Source organism: Phalangium opilio, unplaced genomic scaffold, assembly GCF_054372755.1.
Source record: "Phalangium opilio isolate 3A_F unplaced genomic scaffold, DU_Popi_V2 ptg000329l_1, whole genome shotgun sequence".
NCBI classification, from domain to species: domain Eukaryota; kingdom Metazoa; phylum Arthropoda; class Arachnida; order Opiliones; family Phalangiidae; genus Phalangium; species Phalangium opilio.
The window spans coordinates 303828-328317 of NW_028324226.1; the positions used below are offsets into that span (position 1 = coordinate 303828).

Genomic DNA, 24490 nt, shown 5'->3' on the forward strand with positions numbered 1-24490 from the left:
CTTTTACTCAATTCTAACTCAATTTTAATTTTCTTGGGTCTTCCCCGTTTTTTTCACTTGCGTAACTTCCATTTTTAAACAATGTTCTTTCAAAAATTACAATCCGAGCCCATTCCAACTTGGCAGACGAAGGGGCAGACGACGTTTATTTGACCCGGATATACATACAACGCCATAACGAAAATAAGACCCGCCTCTTCTTTTATATCCCTCTGTCACGGGTAAGGGGGTCGTGGACTTGGACGCGCACCCGAATAACCCTGTTACCCATTCCGTCTTAAAAAAGTCTATCTATCACTGGAAGAAATTAATACAATATCTCCAACAAAATTGCAAAGATAAATTAACAGCTATCATTAACTTCATAATTAGTTTTGAATTCAAATTAGGAGTTAACTTCTATATAGAGTAATTTTGAAATTAAGGTCACCTAGAAATTTCAATTTAATTTATCATTTTCAATTAACATAAGGAGTACATTTCTCTGGAGAAAAGATAAGAGTATTTCAGAAGTAAATTACTCGAAGAAATTAACACAATTTCTCCCAAGGTCAAACCCTTCTCCAAAAACTACAAAGAACAAGTTATGGAAGAACATCACTTTATAAACTTCTAAGGACACCAAACCAGGCTATAATATTCACCATAAAAGGGGTCCCAAATTGAACAAATTACAATGCAATCCATATATGGATGGCTTCCTTCAAAACAGGAACCATGCAAGGAGTGGGAAAAATCGCTTTAGTTTTTAGTGGCCCATTTCGGGGTCCCTAAATTGGGCCTTAAACCTCAAAAATTGCTGCAATAGAGGTTATATATATTGTAGTAAAGTTCATTCCGTAGGGAGTAAGGGTCGTAAGTTTTGGATACAATATATATATTATTATAGAGACGGGTCCTCGTATGTTAACCCTAATAGAGTGTATATAATACACAAACATTTCCTTAAAGCACACAAAGGCCTAGCTAGTACTATTGTCCCAAGGCCTAACTGGGCGTAGCGTCCGCAGAGAATTACATCGTTGTAGTTAATCAAGAAAAACCCCAGGCTTAGCGAAAACCTTCATACACCACTTCTTAAGCCTTCAAATGACGTATATATCTTTTTTTCAGTAAATTTATTTCTCTATTTGAAAAACGGAGCAGAATTTCTTGGCGTCTCTTTCGCTCTCCTTGAAAACGGAAGCGTCCGGAAACCAAAGTAGAATTCTTACTCAATTTTGCGGACCCTCATCTTTCTATTTTACATTTATCCGTCCATACAGGAAAACTGAATACAATGAAGAGTATTTTTTGATTATACAGGGTGTCACAAAAAGGATGCTAAGATCGAAGAACAGTGAGTTCTATGGGAGCTTTATAGTCAAATTGTTCTATGAGGTTTTGCTCTGTGAACGCCACGGTTTTCAAGTTATGATTTTATCGTTTTAGGGATGACCCCTTAATTATATTAGAAATCATTGTCTTTCGGTTTCTTACTTAAATTTAATTAAGGGATCATCCGTAAAACTTTCCAATAATAACTTGTAAACGTTAATTGGCCCCGAGTCAAAATGTAATACAACACTTTCAACTCAAAATTGCCTGAAGAACAGATTTTATTTCAGTCCTAAAACACTTTTTGGAACACCTTGTATATTATTTTGAAATTTTTTCTAAATTTAATTGATAATGTTTCTTCGATAAGTACCTAAATTATTTCTAAAATAATGAAAAGTTTGTAACTCTTCACGTTCACAACTACACAATAGGCATTACAGTTAACCTATTGAAAGTTTAGTTACTTTCATTGAATTGGCAGAGATTGACGAAAAAGTCATTCTTTAGCGAATAGTAACTTGGTAGTACCAACCACCTTTCTTCGTATTCAAGTTAGCCGCATGGACGAACCACATTCAGAATAAAAAAATATTCTTGGTTGGAGTTTCACTGAGCGTATCGTACAGCGACAGCCGAAAAGAGCGTTTCATTTGCATAAAAATACTGATGGTAGCGTATTTTAAACAACTAGCGCTCCCATAGACTACTCTTCTTCCCCGCATAAGCAAAGGGGCCGAGTACCTTATTCTTTTGAAAAGAGCTCTTTTATTATTTTCCTCTTTCCTGCATGGTAGGAGTCTGAGTTAAGGTATTAATCATCGTAGACCCAACAATGTCGGTTTTTGGGATATATGTAAGAAGTTGTAATATGTAAAAGTTGTTTCTTATTCGCGAGAAAAGTGAAAAAAAGAAATCAATTGTTTTCGCCGCCAGAAAGTTACAAGGTAAAAAATGTGACGCGAACATCTCGTGCGGAATGTAAATAAACAGGGCTGTTTCTGATAAGTCTGCACATAAATTAAAGGGGGCGTTCTTAGCGTCAAACTGAGTGGAAAGTACATGTCAAAGAACATACTGGGGTCTACAATGTTTAGTTATAAGGAGATATATGGGCTTCCAAACCATTGATTGGCCCCTAAAACAATTAAGGAAATAGTCACACATGTGAAGTAATTAGCTTTACTTTATCGCACATTTCTACCCATTTAACAGTACACTTCTTCTTCTGCTAGATAAAGAAATTCAATAACGTAACGTTCGTAGATTGATTGAAGACTATTGAAGGCTGATATGTCTTACTCCACATGTGTGACTACTTCCCTTGTTTTAGGGGGCCAATCAATGTTTGAGGGCCCATATCTCCGTAACTAATTGTTTTCGACCCCATCATGTTCTTTAACACTTTCCACTCACAACAACCTTTCGAACACCCCCTTTAATATATGGCAGACTTATCAGAAATACAAAGTACACAGATATAAATTGTCTGATACCGCGTGAAATTTATTGTGACCGTTAAAAATTAATTTTACTAATGAAGAAATTCGTTTCTTTAACCCGTACAATGCTAAGCCAATATATTATCACTAAAAACCATAAATAATATTCTATCATACTCGTGATCGAGCTTATTACGTAAAACGGTGGGTTCTCGCGCTGCTGTAATGAAACGTAAGGCGAATTTTTTTTTTTTTTTGCTATTTTTGGAAAAAGTTGCCACACTATGAGAAAACTAATTTATTTTTAGGCAAACAAAATAAAAATGGAGGGAAGCTTTTAAGCGCGTGCCGGAATATTCTTCCCTAAGAAGAGGGACTGAAATTCATTTCACATAAAAGCTCCATAGATAGGAAATAAAAAAAGGGCAAAGTTTTTTCACCCCGTTCCTGTCTAACGATACGAGAAATGCAAAATGGGAAAGTTTCGATTAAGGGGCTAGTTCATCATACTTCCATTCGTTTAATGGCATTAAAAAGATCTAAGTCAAGTGTTCAGTATGCCAAAAAGGTGCGTGGTAGAACCGAAGTGCTATGAAAAATTTGAGTCGAAAATGTTCTGGGACATTTACAAGCCACGATTGAGGTGTTTTAGAGATGAGCATTTTAAAATAATAAGATTCAAGGACAATGCTAATTTATTTAAGGGGACAAAGCACTTAAATCATAACTTGTTTAGGGTGGCAATATTTCATAGAAATTAGTGTTTTAGAGATGACCATTTCAAATTAAGTAAAAAATTTAAAGACAATGGTGATTTAATTAGGGGATCATCCGTAAAATACTCCAATCATTCATAACTTATAAACGGTTGCCCTTGTCTCAAAATGTCATACAAGTTACATGACAAAATTGATTTCCCATAGAACTTCGGTCCTATAATTACCCTGAAGAAGTAAGACACGTGCATTTTCAACTTCTTGAACAGTTATTAATCATTCAAATAAATTAAAATCAGACACAGATATACAAACACGCCCTTGTAAATCTATTTACCCAATTACTTCAATTCTCGTATATCGGTTTCCTAAGTTAAGCCTCGGCTTGGAATTTGATAGCATATTTTTTTATTTTTAGGTTAAGTTCAAGCTCAGCCCATCCTATCCAACTTCCGACCGATCTTGATGTATTTATGGTTTTTCTAACGGGGTCTCTTAGGAGTCCCTCCTTGAGAAAACCCGGGGTGAAGGGCTGAAGGGGGACGGTAGATTCAATCGAGGTCAAAACAAAAGCGGAGCGGCCAAAATCATTAGGGTCTTCTCTGTTCTATAGCTCAAGATGTCCTGGTCAGCTAGCAAAGCTATAGCTTCTCCTCCTTTCACCTCAACGCACTCATTTACCTAGTACACGTATAGGTCGGGGAAAAGCGGAGGTGCACGTGGATGGCTGACTTGGTACCCTGCCCCTGCATGCCGTACCACAGAAAACTCCCCACTGTTATTAGGCGGTACATCATGAATTTCATTCATTCTCTCACGAAAATAAACAATTCTAGCTTAAAATTTCTTGGCTGTATTTTTCAGAGAAAATTCATTGGATTATACAGGGTGTTACAAAAAGGGTAATTATTGGACCGAAGTACAGTGGTATAGTTCTATGTGAAATCAATTTTGAGTCAAAAATGTTACTTCTATGACATTTTTCCCTATGGGATACCGTTTAGAAGTTACGATTAGAGTGTTTTACGGATGACCCCTTAATTAAATTAGAATTATCTTTCAGTTTCTAGCTTAAATTTAAGGGGTCATCCATAAAACACTTTAAGGTGTCCCTTAGAGAAAAATGTCATAGAAGTTACATTTTCGACTCAAAATTGATTTCAAATAATAATTCGGTTCTACGTACCACTCTGGCCTTTTAATTTAATCACGATATTTAATACTTCAATAAATTTAAAGAAAATTCGGTGAATATCACATCTAGAATTCGTCAAAAACAAACATAATATTTCCTAAATTAAATTTTCTTGGGAGAATGAATTAAATTCACGTGGGAAGGTAAAGGTACACAGGGAGTTAAGGAGTTTATCTCATTTTGAACCTTCAATATTGAACGCGTTTTCGAGTTGAGATTTAACTCCCTAGAGATGATATTAATAGGCGATGCATTCTGGGTTTGATACGGACTAATAAAGGAGGAAATATATATCAGATGCCATCTTTCTCTATTCATCTTTGCTCTCAAACAAGGAGGAAATGAAAGATGGAGGAAAACAGAACTAGAGAGAAAGAAATAACCATTACAAACCGGGTTCCCCCCTCTCTCATCTCCGCGTTCTCATCGTTATTTACAGGAAAATGAAATAAGTTACATTCACAGTTACATATAACATACAATCGAATCGTTAATCGAAACGTAACCTATTGTTTATTTAGATCTATACCGTTTGTTATTTATCCCGGTTCGATTGTTAAAACCTCCAAACTAAACGCGTCGCTAAATTAGATACACATCTATCCACTCGCTTCCAACAGTTTCTAAGCTAAAACTGCATACATTGATCACATTGAATTCATAATTTTAAGCCAGCGGCTAAACCCACTTGCCGAAATTGACTATCAAAACCCACGCTTTACCTGCAACAAGATACGATTCGGTGTTCGGCAAATACCGAGAATGCATGAAGTATATAAATATTTACGAACAACATATTGAAATGTCCAATTTTATATAGGGAAGGGGGGGGGCAATTAATTTGATTTGCTCGAGGTCTAGACACCTAGACTTAGCACCACCGTGAAATAATTTTTGGCAAACGAAGAGCGTCGATCCTTTTAGAATTTTGGACATATGTACATTACGCAAATGAGTTAGCTCTTAAAACAACTTCTATATTAAATGTTTTAAGAAAATTCCATATATCCAAAGTGTTCCTATTCCCCTTTTAATTTCAATAAAAGCAGCACTTTGAAGTCGCCGGATAACTTTTCAAAGAGACATATAAACCAGACTAAGGAGGTCTGGATTTTCGACCTGATAGCATACATGCCACGCATGGTTTAATACAAAAATTAGCTTACCTGTTTTGGTAATTGAGAGGTACTAGGTGGTTTGTTGAATGACATCTCTCCACGGACACTGAGTTAACACTGTCCACAACAAGTTGCAATCCAATTGAAAGGACGGATCCCAAAGTCCTATGATTTCCAATGTTTGCACATTTTGCCTCCGGTCTAGTGCCTAAAGAAAAAAATGTTCAAAATATAAATTCCTATCTTTTAAATCATAAGTCAATTACGCTCGCTATAAGTTTATGTATGCACGTTACTCTCGTCAACATGAAGACCATAATTAATTTGCACTAAGACAAATTTTTAATGATACATTTACTTGTGGTATAGTAGCAAATGCACACTTTTTTACTTTGCGGGCCGCCATTTTTCAAGATGGCGTTCAATTGAACCCTAAAAGCCTTAAACCTCCTCCATAGGATATAATACTTTAGAGTAACGTCCCTGCAAAATTTCAGCCTTCTATGTAAAGCAACTTGGGCTGGGCGTTGATTATCAATCTGTCCGGATTTTATAGATAATTTCCTCAAAAGAAATTAATTTTCACTATCTGATGATATGGTCTAAATTTATGAATTGATGGTACAAACTAAATTAGCGTAAAGTTACGAAGACCTTTGAACCCCAAAGTTTTCTACCGTTTTAATTTATTTATTATGTAATATAACTTCGCATTAATTTCATTTTAATTTCTATCAAATAATTTATTATCTAAGTTTAGACGGGACGGGGGGCGTTTCTGCTCCAAAAGATATTTATTAAAAGCAGTTAAGTGTTTGAAGTTTCCGAATAGATATTATTACTGAACCGAATCGTTCCGTCGAACAAAAGATCAAAGGCTTAACTCGTCTTTTCAATCTTTTGAAAACTCGTCTAAAGCTAATTTACTAAACCATACGCCTTCAAAAGTATATCTATCGAAAGAGTTACAAGTTTCGCTGTTAATTTCCACTTAATTTACTGTTAATTATTGGAGAAAAAAAAAGAAAAACAGCTGCATCGTTAAGCCTAACCTTAATTATTTAAATATTATGTATTTCATATTTAAATTGATTAATTACCTTATATAAAATAGACCTTTCCTATACAGGGTATTTCTGATAAGTCTGGCATAAATTAAGGGGGATTTTCTTTTTAACGAACGATTTCGACTCGAAAATGCAACTTCTATCTCCATTTTGCCGTCCGGGCCACTGTTTTCGAGTTATGATTTGAGCGTTTTACGGATGACCCCTTAATTAAATTAGAAATCATTGTCTAAATCAGTTTCTTAATTAAATTAAAGGGGTCATCCGTAAAATACACCATCCAATCTTATCTTGAAAACAGTCGGCTCTTGTGACAAAATAACATAGAAATTACACTTTCAACTCAAAATCACCCAAAGAACATCCCCTTAATTTATCAGAAACACCCTGTAAACCTTTAAAGCCTACGAATATGAAAATCAAATATTATTGAAACAGTGTAACTAAAATATAATTAAAAGTTTCGGAGATAACTTCAATAACGAACAAACCCAAGCCAAGTTTCCTTGAGCATACGTGAATGCCCGCGAGGCACTTCCTTAAAACTCAAACCTTACATAAGGTTAAGGGTTAAGGGTATCAATTCTTAAAGATTACAGTGGAAAGAAAACTATATAGGGGCCATGCGATTTATCTTTTTCTCCACTTCGAAGTTTCTAGGCACTGCGCCGTGATTGGAATGAAATAAGAAAAGCATGCATGCTTTGCAGGCAGCATCAGCGCGGAACGGGGATCAAGCTGATATGGTTATACCGTACCGTACATTTTCCTAAAGGACAAGTTCAGGTAACATAAAATTATACCTTAAAAGAACGGCCTTTTCTAAATCAGGGATAGATTTAATTTTAGAAGTAGGAATAGAGAAGAGAGTAATGTGGGCGCGCGTCAAAGTCCCGGACCCCTTCCCCGGGACGGGGGCGGTATGAAAGAAGAGGCGGGTCATAGCGACAGAGGTAAAAAGGAATTACGTATTTTTCACCATCCCCGTCAGCAACGTTATCAAAACGTACTTTAAGTGAGCCAATAAAATAATTTAAACTTATCGTTACGTGTTGAAGGGAGGGGCTCTATACTGGGCTATGAGTCGGACTGAAGTAAAGGCTAACCGTTCTCCATTCCTACTTCTAAAATTAAATATATCCCTGTCTAAATATAAAAGGAAAAATATTAAGAAATAAATTATCTCTTATTACAAAACAATTAACATTTATTTGATCTAAAAAAGGAGGACTACTGCACCACCCGCCGTTGGTTGAGTGGCGTCTGCTAGCCCGAACCTCTTACCCCTACAGAATTGGTTGCATTCTCACAGGCTGAGAGGTAAGGGGTAAGTGGTTCGATTTAGCAGACGCCGCAAAAGCAACGGCGGATATAGCGCAGTAGTCCTTGATTTTTTTTAAGAAGAATTAAATGCTAATTATTATATAATAAGAGATCATTTATTTATTTTTAATATTTTTCCTTTTATATTTAGAAAAGGGTCGTTCTTTTAAGGTATAATGTTATTCTACTTGAACTTTTCCTTTAAGTCCAGTCCAAGGGTGCAAGAGAGAGAGAGAGTGAGAGTGTATGTACGAGACTAGCTCATTGATTGGATAAGACCTACAGTTCCAGAGCTACGGGTTTGCGCCATTCTTTCCAAAGAAACTAATTAAAGGAGCTCGGATCTAATGTAACGCTACGTTACGTTAACCAAGAGGCTGAGCCCCGCATTTATCACAAATATGGTATATACTTAATATGAGAATAACTTTACCTTTAGAAAACATATTTGAACGGCAAGACCATTACGGTGGTAGATAACTTGGTTGTATTTACACGATAGAGGATGTTTTAGACAATAATGATATTAAATGTTTCCTGTTAAATCAATTAGAACTCTTTCTTAATTATTGAGACAGTTGAACCAATTTTGAGACGCCATAAATATGTGATAGCCCTAATTATTTTCTATCCAATAATACCAATTAATTGGGTTTAGGTTAACAAGGAACTGAAAAAAAATTAACTTTGAATAAACGTATTCGAACATAAAAATTAACTTCCAAAAAATCACCACTCATTTACTGACACTATCTTAACAATATTTGAAATTGAATTTATTTGAGGGTCAGAAAGCCTTAATTAATCTCTAACCAACCATAGCAATTAATTGGGTCTAGGGCAATAAGGAAGTTAAATAATTAACTTTGAACAAACACAAAAATTAGAGGGCTTCAAATAAACATCTTCTAATTACTTACACGAACTTTGATGTCATAACTCTACCTTAACAATACTTGAAAATTAATTTATTTGAGGGTTATATAGTCTTAATTATTTTCTATCCAGCGATACCAATTAATTGGGTCTAGGTTAATTAGAGTTTATAATAATTATTTTTTTAAAAAACACATATATTTTTTCCCTCCTACAGCCTAACTGACGTATAAATAAGGGTAGTGTGTAAAGAATGTATCTTCGACGAATTTAATTTCTTCTCTTTCAAAAGGATGGAAAGATTTACATAGAACAAAACAAAATACAAGATTCTGACCTAGAGACACACACGTCTTTTTACCTATCCCTCTACCCCCCCCCCCCCCGTGAAAAAACATCATAGAGAAAACCTTACGCCATCTATCGACTAATAGAATAAACAACATTGTTTCAAAGTTAAAGTACCAAAAATAAAAGCAGTAAAACATGGAAGGTTTTTCAGTGGTAACCTTAAACTAATTTAACCAGATATTACAGAAGATAGTGGATTAACTATAGTAATTTTCTCTCCTAAAATTTAGTGGCTTCACCATATTAGTACCATTCGCTTTTCAAAGGGAAAGTGTAATGTCTCTAAACGATCCCTTGTGGCTATCCCTTTAATGTAAAACAATTAAACCTATTAATAATTTAAAGGAAAAACAGTTCAATTCACTATAGAATACATCTTAATTGGGAATAAATAAACCTAATTACAAATTAACAACATCTGGAATCTTTAATTCCATTATCATTTGAGAAAATTATCTTTACCCTCTCTAGTCTAACATCATTAGGCCTAAATCCTCATTAAAAATTAGTGAGATAGAGAGAAAAAGGACGATAAAGAGACAGAGAGAGAGATAGAGAAATCGAAAGATGGCGATAGGTGTTTGAAGGCAAACTTGTGTCGCGGAGTTTGTTGAAATGATCCCATTGCTCTTGGTCTTCCCATCCTCTCTTCCCTAACGTAGCTTCTATAAGAGGCTATAGTAAAGTCACTCTCGTTGCCAGTTCAAATTGCGGAATCAGCCGCAACAGCACAGCGCTTCCAACCAATAGTGGCCGAGAAGGGAAACAAAACGTGCTCCTCAAATACATTCATGTGGTCAGAGGCTCGAGCGACCAAGAAAACGCTCTCCGCTAACTAATCAAATTAACTTTCACTAATTTTGATTGCAATTAAAGCCTACGCAATTAAAAGAAGAGGAGAAAAACAAACAGTTTCGTGACTGGACATCTGTGGAGATTCGGAGAGACAAAAAAAAAGAATCTTTTTCATTGTTATAAGAAGTTGTTTCTTTCATCTTGAACTTCCGAGGGATGAAGAAGATTGGGGTTAAGAAATGTTATCATCAATCATCATCTGTATTACGTCTGTTACGTTATCACTAGATCGCCAGTTACAGTTACGTTATAAACTCAACCAAGCAACCAATAAATTGATGTAATGACGTAAACAATTTTACATCCGAATTATTAGGTAAGTTTCAATTAACTAATTGTCTATTTTAATCATTATATACGTCAATATATTAATTATTTAAGTGGCTAAGATATTAACAAATGAGCGAGTTAAAAAATTAACGCCTCAATTGTAGTAATGAATATTAGTACGTTACTTAAGTCCAGGAAAAATAGAAAATAATACAGGGTGTTTCTGATAAGTCTGCCATAAATTAAGAGTATGTTCTTTGGGCGATTTTGAGTCGAAAATGTAATAATTTCTATGTCATTTTGCCGTCCGGGTCACGGTTTTCGAGTTATGAATTGAGTGTTTTAGGGATGACCCCCTTAATTAAAAAAGCAATCATTGTCTAAATCAGTTTTTTAATTAAAATTAAGGAGTCATCCGTAAATACTCCAAACTAAACTTTAAAACAGTGGCACGGACGGAAAAAATGTCATACAACATTTTCGACTCAAAATCGTTTGTCCAAAGAACATCCCTTAATTTATGGTAGACTTATCACAAACACCCTGTAGAAGTAGTATTATGATTAATAATTAAAGATAACAATATTAGTTTAACGGTCTTGCCTAGAAATTGGTTTTCAGTTCCAGAACTAACAATAATCGGTTTTTAGATCAAAGTATAATTCAATTTCGAAGCTTCCACAGTAATTAAAACTATAATTTATTTCGAAAATAATTGAAGACTATAATATTTCAAATATTTAATTATCCCTAACTTATAAATACAATTAATAACCCGATAATGCCTAGATAGAATTTCAATGGAGCTTTGAAATTCCATTCATAGTTTAACTCCATTGAAATGGAAACGGAGAATATTGTCAATTAATACAAAGGGTTGTTGAAAATACCCGGATAACGAGTATCTCATACAGCTATGATACACTTTATTAATATCACTTTAAATTGAAATAAAAAGGGTTAAGACAAATTAGTAATTTGGTCTATTATAACTATTTCCACGAAGGAAAAAAGGGGTAACAAATATATTAAACGTGTATTTAAATACATTAATACCTTAACCAACCACGAGGCTCGTCGAAAGGGGAAGAAAAATCATACCCACTTTTATAAAGGCCAAAAAGAAACCTTAAAACCAGATAAATAATCTTATTAACACGTCCCTAAACCTAAACTAGGCTTAGCAAAACAAACCCCCAACCAAGGTTTAATAAAAACTAAAACTAAATCATTTATAGAAGTCCTATCTTCGCGTGAACGGTGGTGCTTGGTGTCTGGTGGTAGCCAATGAGCAAACAAGAAACTGTCCTATATGCAAACACACTCCCAAAAACCCCCCAAAATCTCAACAGTACACAAAGCCAAGGCTTAGACTCGTTAACGAAGCAAATAGCAAACAACCTTATGTCCCGAACAGAAATCAGGCGTTATAACGCGGACCAAGGCTTAGGCTTAAAATGAAATAGGATTCCCATGACACGCAAACTACAAATTTATTCTGGATCATTTAAATAAGGATAAATATCCGAGAGAAATTTTGGGAGGCAGGCTGAGCGGTGGATAAAAAAAGGGGAGGGGGGTTTCAAACAAACTAACGATAACAGAAGATGATTGATTAAGGTCAATATTTCTTCTAATCGCTTGCTTCGGTTTCTATCCAAATATCAATAGATTTTATCTCGAATATCAAAACCTCCACATTAAAAGCGTAACATACTTTATTGACAGTCCCTCTTATGAAAACGCGTAGTATCTGTTCTTAAAGTTCGTTCGTAAAGAATCTACTTGATTTGATTACAGAGGGAAAATTATTTAATATTATTATTTGCTAAGTGAACACAAAATGAATACTCTGTAATCTCAAGTACTCTTTCGAAAATAATGCAAAATTTCATGATAAATCAAATTGGCAAATGGAATTTTTTTTAAATAATTGATATTTTATAATCGTGCTTCTCTAGGGAAATAGCAAAAGGGCTGGGTTTGAAGAATAGGCTCCTCCCATCTACATCTACATGGTGGATGATTTTATTAAGTGGAAGGCTAGTGGGGCATTAAAGATGATTGGGCAAGCGGGGGTATGACGTTAGGTAGGAGGAATTCGCCCAGGTACTGCAGGGTCCCATATACTGAAAATTTTTAATATCTTGGACTTCAGTCACTCCATTTGGTTCACTTTTTCTAGTCTTTTATTTATGTCCTTATGGGTTTTACATAAGCGGATAATTTTATGTTTTATCCGCTTATGGTTTCAGAACTGAAAATACATCGACACATTTGCATTTGCCAAATAGCAAACCCTCGCTCTCAAAAACACAGCCGAGTATCTGACGCAGCCGCTGCAGGTTAAAAATTAAGAGACGTGAAATATTACCTTAATTTTTACGCTAAATTTAACAAAAATTCAAATTTTGGTTAAAAAATAAAATAACCGTTCTGTCTGTAATTTATGGTCTATTAAAAACCACGTAGAATTGCGAACACTTTATACCTAATTTAGGTGAGTTTTAGACAGCTTGAGCTAATGGCAAATTGAGGAAAAACGTCCATGAACTCCAAAGTAAAAAAAGCTAAATTTTATATTCTCTAGCAGTCTTTGTTATAAAGGTTACTTCTAATGATGAACAGTAAATTTCAGGAGTATCTTGGGACTCTAAAAGCTTTGACTTGGGTTTTCTGTGATTCTCAAATATTCCGGAACAAATTCAACAAAACAATGGTACCATCGGGATTAGACAGAGTGAGTGAGTGAGAGGGAGAGAGGGAGAGAGAGAGAGAGAGAGAGAGAGAGAGAGAGAGAGAGAGAGAGATAAATATATGGGGGTCTGTTTATATACGAGAAGAAAAAACTCCCTGTATATTTATATATAGTAAGACCAGTTTCAAATTCAGTATTCTGAGAAAGACAAGACAAGAAAAAACCCACCATGGTATTATATTTATACGAAAACTATATATATAGTATAGAAATGTATATTTATCTTTTACATAATTATTGGGACTTGCATTGAAGTTTTCAAACTAAAAGCTTTATGTAAAACATAATGGATAAAATTTGTGCTTTATGTTCAAAAGGTCATACACAGGATGTTTCTGATAAGTATCACATAAATTAAGGGGATGTTCTTTGGGAAATCAATTTTGCCACAAGGGATACTGTTTTCAAGTTAAGATTGTCCAGAATATTTTACGCATGACCCCTTAAATTTAATTACGAAACTGAAACTCGGTGATTTCTAATTTAATTAAGGGGTCAGTTGCTAATTTTTATATTGAACTATAACCAGCATTATTTCACCGAGTTAATATATATATTCTATTATATTATATTATATTAGCTTTTTCGACACAACAATTTTAACATGATAAGCCTTTAACGGCGTAATTGTATACACCAAAACCAACTAAAAGGTTCATTAAATTTTAACGAGTTGTTCTCCTCTAACATATTGTCCGAAAGCGTATTTACAAAGATTAAATTCGCTGGCAAACATTAATTTGCAAATCAAAGGTTCCGCGTTAAGAATATAAGAATCTCCAATTAGGGACAAAATCAAAACTTTTAAGTTGTACAAATAAAAGAGTGGGCGTAAGGACTATACAACTCTTACGTTTGAAACAAAACGAAAACAAACTCATGAACTTCAAAGGCAATATACAGGGTGTTTCTGAATTCTGATAAGTATGCCATAAATTAAAGGGTGTGTTCTTATAGGGTCAAACTGTGTAGAAAGTTTCGCAAAAGTCATGGGGTCTACAACATTAAGTTATAAGGAGATATGGGCCCCATGGAGTAAGACATCAGTCTTCAATAGTACTTAATGTAAGAACGTAATTGAACCTTTATCGAGCAGAAGTGTACTACTGGTAAAGCTAAATACTCCGCATGTATGAGGTTAAACAATTTTTGGGAGCTACACTTTCCACTGTTTGACACAAAGAACAAAACACTCTTTAATTAATGGCAGACTTATCAAAGACACATTGTATAATGCAATAAAGGAGAATAGAATTTCCAGTTTCAGAAACAGAGGCGCTGGAAGTTTAAACTGGTCGTTCAACTCATTTAATAAGCAAACGAGGCGCTAGAGAGTTCATTTTCCAAAGAGAAAATAATTGACGTGAGAGACGTTTTACCTTTCTCCACCTTGTAAAGTTAAACCTAACTTCCCCGGGATGCCCCCCAGTGTGTACTGTTAACTTAAGGAAGGTTCAGCTTTCATTACAGAAACTTTGCATCCCCAGGGGGGGGCTCAGATTTCATGGTCCCACATAAACCCTAAACAATACTCCACGTACGTAGTAGACCTTTTCGAAGTAAGAAAATGGGGTAGGCAACCCTCAATATTGGGACATACAAGGGGGTTGATACATTGCCATGATACAAAATGAGTACAGCGCAGGCGCCAAAAAGCGAGATTGAAGGCAATGTTTTACCACCCTTTTCTTTCCCTCTTAGTTACATCGAAATGGTGGTCTGTTGTACTAAAGTCACTGTCCCATCATAAAAATTGGAGTTAAGGGTTAGAGGGGTGGGGGGTATAGATCATTGGTTATTCAACCCATTAAGTAAAGCAGAATGACCTTTGACACGAAGTACCACGCAGGCACCGGCTTCTGGGTTCTCTGGTCAGGGTTAAACAAAAGTTTTAATGTCCTTTCTCATTTCTCCTGTGGTGCGGCGCGGTTAGACCAAGCTATCATTAACGAAACTGCTTGTCTCCAACACCACCCGCTGATTGGACAGACCTACCTAATTCTATTATGCAAATGACACTTGGTTCAAGTGATATACTATAACGTAACCTTGGAAGAGGTATAACTATGGTGTACGAAAATGGTTCTATACTATGTTAAATTTCACCGTTTCTAAGACTGATTTTTATTGTATAGCTTACTTAATGCATTTAAATCAGAAATAAATAAATTAAAAGTAATAAAAAAACTAATAATAACTAATATAAAACGATATAAATTGTTCTCGAGGTAAAATTCGTCATAGATAATTATTAGTGTACATAGCTCTTCCCACAAAATCCGCCTAGATATGTTTAGAAAACTGGTTTTTATATATAAACATGCATACGAAAGGTGCTTTTTAAGGTATGAAAATATCAATAAATTATAATTAAAACTTGATTTTAATTTACTTTTTAAAAAATTCCTTAATATCACGTGCAGATCGGGTTTCCCAATTTTGATAGAAAAATGACATTTTTCTCATTAGAAGAATTATCCTTGTACTAAAACCGCTAGACGTTGTTAAAAACTAAGAAAAACTTCAAAGAATTGGGAAATCCGTCTGGAAATAAGCTCTCTCTCCCTCTCTTTCATTATAAAACTAATTCCGTAGAGAGTTCTAAGAAAGAATTATAACGACAAGAAAAGAACTAAACCTAACCCGCACTCTTCTACTGTATAACTGGACCAAGATATACGCTTAGAAAATTCTATAACAAAAGTTTTCTTTCTAGCTCGTAGGAATTAACTTTTCAATTGGCTGATTTTTAATACTTAAGCCGAATAAATGGGAAGTCGGGACACATAAAAATCTCTTCAATAATACCAAGAAGCTATAGGGAGAAGGTCTGAGATGCCTTAATATTCGCGCGCCATAGTCCCAGTCCCTCTTTCAAAATACAAGGGGGGACGTAAAAGGAGGCCACCGGGCTATTTCGCCTCTCCTCAGTCGAAAAATACGTAATTTTCGTCATTCGCGCTGCGCTGACGTGAGTTTTCAAGAACCAATGAGATGCTGGTTGTAATTTAGAGGCGGGGATTAACTCCGGACCGACGTTTGGACTGGAGATAAAGCTAGAAATGTGGCGAATTTATACCTTCTCCCTACTAAACTAGATATCGCTTCTTGATATTACTATAATACTCTAGTCGTCTTGAAAGAGTGGACAGAAACCAAATTTCGATTTTCAACTTGAATAACTCCTGTCTTTCGTAATTAAACTCACGCGTATACGAACTATAGTTTCAAATATTCGAGACTCGGCAAATACCATATTCTCCTTCGCCTTTTATAGTTTAATGGGCCATTCATAGATATTTCGTTAAACATCTGCCCTTTTTCTGAACGAAATTCGTTAATTTTAATCGTAATACTTTCGTTTGAATTCTAAATTTCCAGAATTTTTGAATCCAAGGGGGCCAAAATATTTGCCAATTTTAATTATAACATATTCCCTAATAAATTTTAAGTGAACCGCCCTCGTGTAATTAAATTTTACGAAATGTAAAGCTCGTATAGTGTAGATTCAATTTAAAATAATGCAATAAAATGATTATAATTAAAACAGCTAAGGCAATTAAGGCTTTAATTTAAGGACAAATTATAAATATAAGACGGTTCAAATTGAAGCTATAGTTGTTCCAATTTTGAAAATCCAGCCAGGTATACAAACATACATAATACTTCCAAGGGGAATTTTTGAAAATTATACAGGGTGTTTCTGCATGTTAAGTCTGCCATAAATTAAAGGATATGTTCATAGGGTCAAACAGAGTGGAAAGTGTCAAAGAACATGAGATCTACAAAATGGAGATATGGGCCCCTAAAACAATTAAGGAAATAGTCATACATGTTTTGTAAGACATATCAGCATTCAATTGTCTTCAATCTTAGACCGTTATGGAACCTTTATCTATAGCAGAAGTAAATAATTAAATGGGTAGAAGTGTACGTACGCTGGTAAAGTAAAGATAATTGCTCCACATGTGTAATCAATTTCCCTTGTTTTAAGGGTCAATCAATGTTTGGGAGCCAATATCTCCGTAAATAAACGTTGTAGACCCCAGTATGTTCTTTGACTCAGTTTGACCCAAAGACCACGTACCCATTAATTTACGGCAGACTTAACAGAAACACCCTGTATAAGACGAATTTAAAATGATTTTTTAAATATTATATACTTCTAACAGCAACAAGGAATTTCGTTAAAATTATAACAGAATTTAAACTATAGGAATGCGACTTCCTGACACACAAATTCCCATAAGTTATCTTTAAAGAACGTTAGTGCTAAGCAACGCATCTGTCGTTTAAAAGCTCAAGAATTGCTAACGCATTTACCTTACGCATTTGTTAAAGGAAGTTTAACATTCTTCGTTACGCTTGACAGAGGAAATATTTCCCCAAATACAATTTTTACAAATAATTAAATGACCGAGGCTTAGCTAAATTTCCAAAGTGCAGTTAAATTTACAAAATTATAAACCAATAGAATTCCAAATACGGTGCAAGTTCCATTAACGCGACTTATCTAAAATTCGCAGAAATTCCCAGCTTAAATCCCATTGGTTCAATTTGGTCGAATAGAATAAGAGATAAAAGTTTTAAAACGATTAACAATTTGGAGCACGCGGGAATTCTCAGTGCATCTCAAATGGTATTAGGCTTAGCGTCTATCAGGGGTGAGAGAAGGGGGTAAACCTTAGGCTTAAGTTTTCGCTTCGGTGTCGTCTGCTACTGGAACGAGTAAAGTGCTGTATAAATGGTTGAAATGAAGCGAAACATCTCTATAGGGAGTTTAGATTGGCAGCAAATATTGGGGATTAGGAACAATTACAATAGCGATAACTTAAAGACGTCTATCACCTTAGGCCGAAGTTGAAAGGTCATTAAACACCTTCTCCGTGTCGCATTGTGTCAATTAATAGCGGGATCAATAGCTATAATACAATCACCTCATTGTTATAATGACAATATCGTCAATGAGGAGAGTTAACATTCAAATTAAACAATCAATGAATATATTTACGTCTTTCCGTGAATACTAATAAAGGTCTAGCTTGACATAAAGGTCAATTCTTGCACGGTATATTTTAAATTCCATAGAGTATTTTACAAGCTTGAATATTTATTATCGAACTGAATTGAATAAACATTTAACAGGATTAGCTCGTCTTGGTAAAATCTGTCTACATAAGGTATAGTTTTATAAGATATGTTCCATAAGTACGACACTATACCTATGCTTCCTAATGCTAGAGACTGAGAGCTCGTTCTAGAACGACAAGAGAGAATTGTTAATTTTGCAGTCCATTTTTCTATTTAGTCCGAAATAAACCTTTGACAACGTCTCACCAGGCGTCGCTTTACGAGAATCTATGAACTTCATGACTAGTTCTCAGTATCCAGTGACAAACTTATGGAACATATCTTATGAACTTATGATATAAGGCATAGTTTGTTAGTAATCCAGTGTCTAAATTTTCAACCAATTCAATCAGAGCTACTCTACGAAATTGGGATTAGCAATTTTAGAAATTTGCAAGTTGGTTCAAGGGTTCCATATATCAAACCTTACGAAAATAGTGTAAATATTTAAAATTTTACAGAAGTATTGAAACCAAGTCGGTAGGCGGACACGTACGAGAAAGTCACTATAGCTACAATAGGCGAGAGTTCCAATCAAATGCGCCAAGACGGAGAAGTAGAAGTGAACTCGAGGAGTAAAAGTACAGCAATTTCGCAAAGTGCAATTGGCAATACATAAAATTGGTCTTGCGAAAAATTTGATACTAAAACTAAAATTCAATGCATCACTTCACAGGGTTCGTACCAATTTTTCCACAAATTTCCCTGACCATGTGCAATAACGTACATGGCGAACATATATGAAAACAAATCTAAATTCACTCGAATCATTTTTCCACGAGTTGTTATTGTTATAAAAACAAGCTTACTATTTCGTTTAAATTTAACGTTAAGTAAATCATAAATAACCAAAGCGAGGTTCACGAATTTTGGGCTATGGTCAAATCTCAGACAACACAATTTCTGGTCACCATTGTACTGTTATCCGGACTTTAAATTTCCCTCCAATATATTTTTCCCTGACATTTCCATGACCTTTTATGCCCATTTTCAATTTCCCTGACTTTACAGGCCCATTTTTAATTTCACTGACTTTTGCAGGTTTTCCAGGTCGTGTACGAACCCTGCTTCAGTGGTTGGTGTTAGGTACTTTTCAATATTGAAAAACGTTCAAAACATTTCAAAATAAAACAAAATCTTTTCGCTAAAGAATTTCTACTTATAAAAATTCCGAGGGGACGCCCACTTCATACGTTCCGATAAGAAATAATCCCATATCGGTTTTATCTTTTAAAAAGATCAAACGGCGCGTTCCAAAAAGGGAAGGTAATTATAGGACCAAAGTACAGTGGGGGTGGTTTTGAGTCGAAAACTTAACTTCTATCGCCATTTTTCCCTAAGGAACACCGTTTACGAGTTATGATTAAAGTGTTTTTATTACAGATAACCCCTTAAATAAGAATAAGAAACCAAAACAACATGATTTCTAATTTATTTAAGGGGGTAATCTGTAAAACACTCCAATCATAACTTGTTTAGGGTGTACCTAGGGACAAAAATGTCACAGAAGATACAGATTTTCCAACTCAAAATTGATTTCCCATAGAACCATCCCACTGACTGTCCTACCACCCCTTTTAGAACAGTCTGTAAATCTTTCATCTCGCGCCAGCTTTGAAATCGTAAACTATTTTATTTTTACTTCCGTTTTAGAAAGGGAATTTTTAATTCGATGGTTTCTTGGATATTAGCTAAGGGGCGTTCTTCCTCCCACCTTTCTTCTCTTTCTATTGAGTTTCTACCTACCTGGTATCCTTTTACCTTTGGGAAAACCAGGACCATTTCCTTCTTTTTTCATTATTTGAAACGGAAATGAAAGTATAGTAAAAAGGGAAGCGAGAGTTAGTTTTTAAAAAAGTCTCTTTGAAGGTGAAAATGGTCGCGCTGTTAAGATAGTATTAGTTTAGTTGAAAAGGCACACACACACGTGCATTCCGTGATTGTCCTTAATGAGAAAGTCGATATTTATTCCGTTGGGTCTTGGCTTCCCATCATGCCCTACCCTAACTTACCTAGTCAGGGATTAGATATCACCTTGAAGGGTATTTCAAAATAGCTTCCTAAAAAGGGTTAGGGTTAAGGTGTTTTTTAGTTTTTTATTATTTTGAACTTATGTAACCATATGTTAGTTTTAATGGCCATTTTGAACTTAAGTAACCCTACGTTTGCTTTTTATTGTATTGAACTTATGTAACCATATTTTTGTTTTTATGTCTATTTTGATTTTTGAACTTACGTAACCATGTTTATTTATATGTCAATTTTGAACTTACGTAAGCATATATTTGTTTTTATGTCTATTTTACACTTAAGTAAGCATATATTTGATTCAATCAGAGCCAAGTCAAATGAAATATTAAATATAAATTTTCTTTTACGCTGTGACTCGTGCATGGTCCGGGTATCCAGAATATAGACCAACTTTGTAGCGCCATAACTTAGTGAATGTAAATAATAATGGGAAACGCTTTGAGGTTTTTATAGACAACATTGACCTCTTGCTAGCGGTATCAAAAACGTGGTTCTAGCTCCAACAGTGCCCGAGTTACACCCGATTTTAAAAAGAAATTTAATTTTCAATAAATAGTGATAGCGAGAAAATAAGTTTCAAATGATCGAATAATAAAAAAAGAGGATACATTTCCAAAACAGTAGGCAAATATAAATTTAAATATTGATCCCACGCATCACCAGTTTAATATTTCGAAAGCTTTTAGGGCAAATATAAAATATTTTTTCTTTCTATTAAATTTAAAGCTTCCTGCTTATCAAAGATTCAAGGGCCCAGTACATATATACATTTATTGCCAATTTCTTTTAAGCTATATAGAATCCCATTTTAAGGAAATGCAAGGAAAAGGCAAGTCAAGTAAGGAAATCAGGTTGACGGGGCTAAACGATATTACCTGGAACCACTCCAGGAAATTCTCTTAGGAATCATCGTCCAAAACTTCTCTTTTTTTTTTCTTCAAAGCCAAATTTAATGGAAAGATAGATATGGAGACTATACTGAACTCCCCGTTCACCTTTAACATATTATTATAATTTAAAAACTCCAGTTTTTTAAATAAAAATCCAGGCGATATTGGAGTGTAGAAACACTCAAAGGTATAACCACACCCTTTCATTAAATAGTTGCATTAAAAGAATTCGACCGCCATTTTAAAAGATGGAGACGGCAAATCCAACAGCTAATGTTTACCACGAAGTTCGTCTATAGGATATGGGGAACCAAAGTACTAAATGATGGTGAAATCTGCTAAAAAGCGCAATCAACGTTATTCCATAAAGGTTTTTCACATTCCTGGCCGCCATTTTTAAAGATGGCGGTGGATTACAAAAATATTTCATAGTGCATGCCTACTACTTAAGAGTAACGTCCCTGCAAAATTTCAGCTTCTTATGTAAAACGATTTGGCCGGTAAATCGTTTTACAGGGGCCGTAAGATTAACGTGGGATTGATTCACCCTGGTGAGTTGCTTCACCCTGAGCACGCGTGTGTAGCGTGTGAAACATTTCTACAGGGGCCGAATGAGGTTATGTGTTTCTCGTCTAATACGAGTCGTCGACTTAATCAGGCTCAATTTACCGTGGGTAAGGCCGCGTTGGGGGGTAACTTTATTACATCATATGCCGCTGTCAAGGGTGAAATGGCCTGGTCTGCCTTCGAGGAGAGGGAGGCTAAAAGTAAGCTCCGCTATCTGGGTCGGTTATTGTTTATGGACGACATGCGCATTGCACAGCGGGTTTTTTGCTATATTCGAGCAATGCCCAGGAAAACTACCTGGCTAAAGCGCGTTGAGTTTTTTCACGAAAACTATGGTGCCGGAGTGTCCCGGAGCTCGGTTCAATCGTTACATGAGTGGTATGCCAAGGTAGATAAGGCTGTTGCTGAGTATTCTCAAGCACAATGGCGGAGGGATGTTGCTGACCATCCGAGTCTGAACCTGTATTCGTTAAAGGAAACACCGGGCATAGAACCTTTCTATGATAATTCCCTTGCTAGTGGGTTGTTTTTCCTGGCCCGGACGGGGGCGTTAGCAACATCCGCTCGTCTTTCCCACATTTTTGATAAGGAGGTGGCCGGCTGTCCTCTCTGTGGGGAGGTCTTAGAGGACATCGAGCATGTAGTGCTGTTTTGTCCGGCCCTGGCACAAGCAAGAGCCCCGTACCTGAGGTTTGGGCCCATTACCCTGGCGGATAGCCTATCTCTCGGGGATAGGTCAAATATGGAAGTCATAACTATCACAAAAAGTATTTTAGCCAATTGGGCGAAATTGCGCCTTCTCTGCCCCATGCCCTATTAAAGGATTGAATCATATGTCGATCAGCTGTCATTGTACATAATTGTAAATAGTTTTCTTGTTGACTTTTTAACGTGTAAATATTAATTTAGTGTTTTTTTTATTGTACGACATTTAATGCTTTGTTTTAGTTTTTTTTTATTTTCGGACCTGTGAACCCACGTTAGAGGGTTCCTCCCTGTTCCAAAAGGGATTTGTAATCAAAAGGGTCAATAAACCATTCATTCATTCATTCGTAGGTTTAACATGGGACTGTTTCAGCCTAAATGTTGGCTTACCCAAATTACCCTAATGTTAAACTGAACGAAATATATAAATACATTTTAATTTAACAAAATGCAGACTCGCAGTTGTTTGAACTGTGCCATGCTTAGCAGAAGTGTACTATTAAATGGGTTGAAGTTTGTTTACGCGGATACAGTAACGTTAATTATTTCTAGGAAAAGCGGTTTGGGCAAGGCGTTGACTTTTACTGATAGAGACGACTATTATTAAACGTCACCACTTTAAAACTCAGTGTTAACAACCCCTCGCCCAAATATCAATATGAACTTCCCTGGAATTAAGAGGTAGTTTCGTTAATTAAGAAACTTGATTAAAGCTCAGAGCTGGCTGGCGGTAATAATCTTAGAAAGGTAGTGTTTCTTAAGCAATTTTTAACGAATATTCCTTCGTATCAAGGTTGTAATTGTAACCAAAACTCATTATTACATTTAATAGCAGTTATAAACTTTAACGAAGTTAATTTTTACGCCGAACTTCATTTTAAAAGCTTAACTTTCAACTTTTCAAGAAATTCACTCGATAATTAAAAATTAAAAACAAATGCAATTAACTAAGGCTTACCATAGTGAAAATGATTTATATACGAAGAGGATGGAATGGATACATTGTTAAAAACCATAAAAATAAACTCCCAATTTCTCAGAACTCTATTTTCATTAATTAATTGGATATCAAAACAATGTAAGTACTGATATTATTATTATTTTATACGACCAAAGGGCTCAGAGCTAGTCTTGACTTTCTTAAGTAAAACATAACTCCTCATCAATTAAACTAGGCACATTAAGGCTTGGAGATTAGACGTTAGGCTTTATTTAATTAACTGATAAATAGAGAAATATTGGCGGGTTTCGTCACGAGCTTAATCAAAAGGCGGGAAACCGTACGCGTTTAATCAAAAAGGCGGGAAAACGTACGCGCTTAACCAAAAGGCGGGAAACCGCACGCTTTTAATCAAAGAGCGGGAAAACCCTCGCGATTTTTTATTTGTTCATAAAAAAAAATTTATTTTAACATCTTGAGTGCTGGCCTGATTTGCATAAAGGCGGTTTTGAGTAATTATATTCTCCAGGAAAAATATATGAGCTCGGGAAAACATTTTTTTTTTTTTTACTTTCTATATTAATAATATGTTCTGTTTCAACTTCTTTAAATATAGCAGTTGAGTTCTTTCGGTGATGGCCTCTTAAATCGTATATAAAGTGTCTCGATGTACGGTTACATTAATGGACTATTAACCCTAAGGTCACAACCTTTACTAGTATAGCTAGCTTTATCTATATATGACGTAGGGATTTTTTTATTTATTTTTTAAAGGCGAAAAAGGACAAAAAAATAAAATAAAACAACCCCTAATGGAAAATCCATGCTTAAACCTTTTTATCTTAAAATCTAGTGAAGCTAAACTTTCATTAAGCCTTTTAATACATTAAACTAGTTCATTAATAATGGCGTAGTGTCCCCTTCATCGTTAAAGTATTT

General features: G+C 35.2%; 2 protein-coding genes across 7 annotated transcripts in view; one reads left to right on the plus strand and one right to left on the minus strand.

The window, feature by feature from the left end:
* LOC149610136 (glycine receptor subunit alpha-2-like) overlaps positions 1-24490 on the minus strand; it is a 157682-nt gene that overhangs the window by 70921 nt on the left and 62271 nt on the right. For 5 of the 6 annotated variants that reach the window (XM_089858975.1, XM_089858973.1, XM_089858972.1 and 2 more), the window contains one exon: positions 5837-5996. The gene's annotated coding sequence lies outside the window, so the exon portion shown is untranslated. Of the gene's footprint in view, positions 1-5836; positions 5997-21324; positions 21344-24490 lie in introns of those variants that run through there. The other variant, XM_089858977.1, reaches the window with a different exon arrangement.
* The window catches only part of LOC149610138 (glycine receptor subunit alpha-2-like), a 53390-nt gene continuing 39026 nt past the window's right edge, over positions 10127-24490 (plus strand). Inside the window, exon 1 of the mRNA XM_089858978.1 lies at positions 10127-10576. The gene's annotated coding sequence lies outside the window, so the exon portion shown is untranslated. The remainder of the gene's footprint in view (positions 10577-24490) is intronic.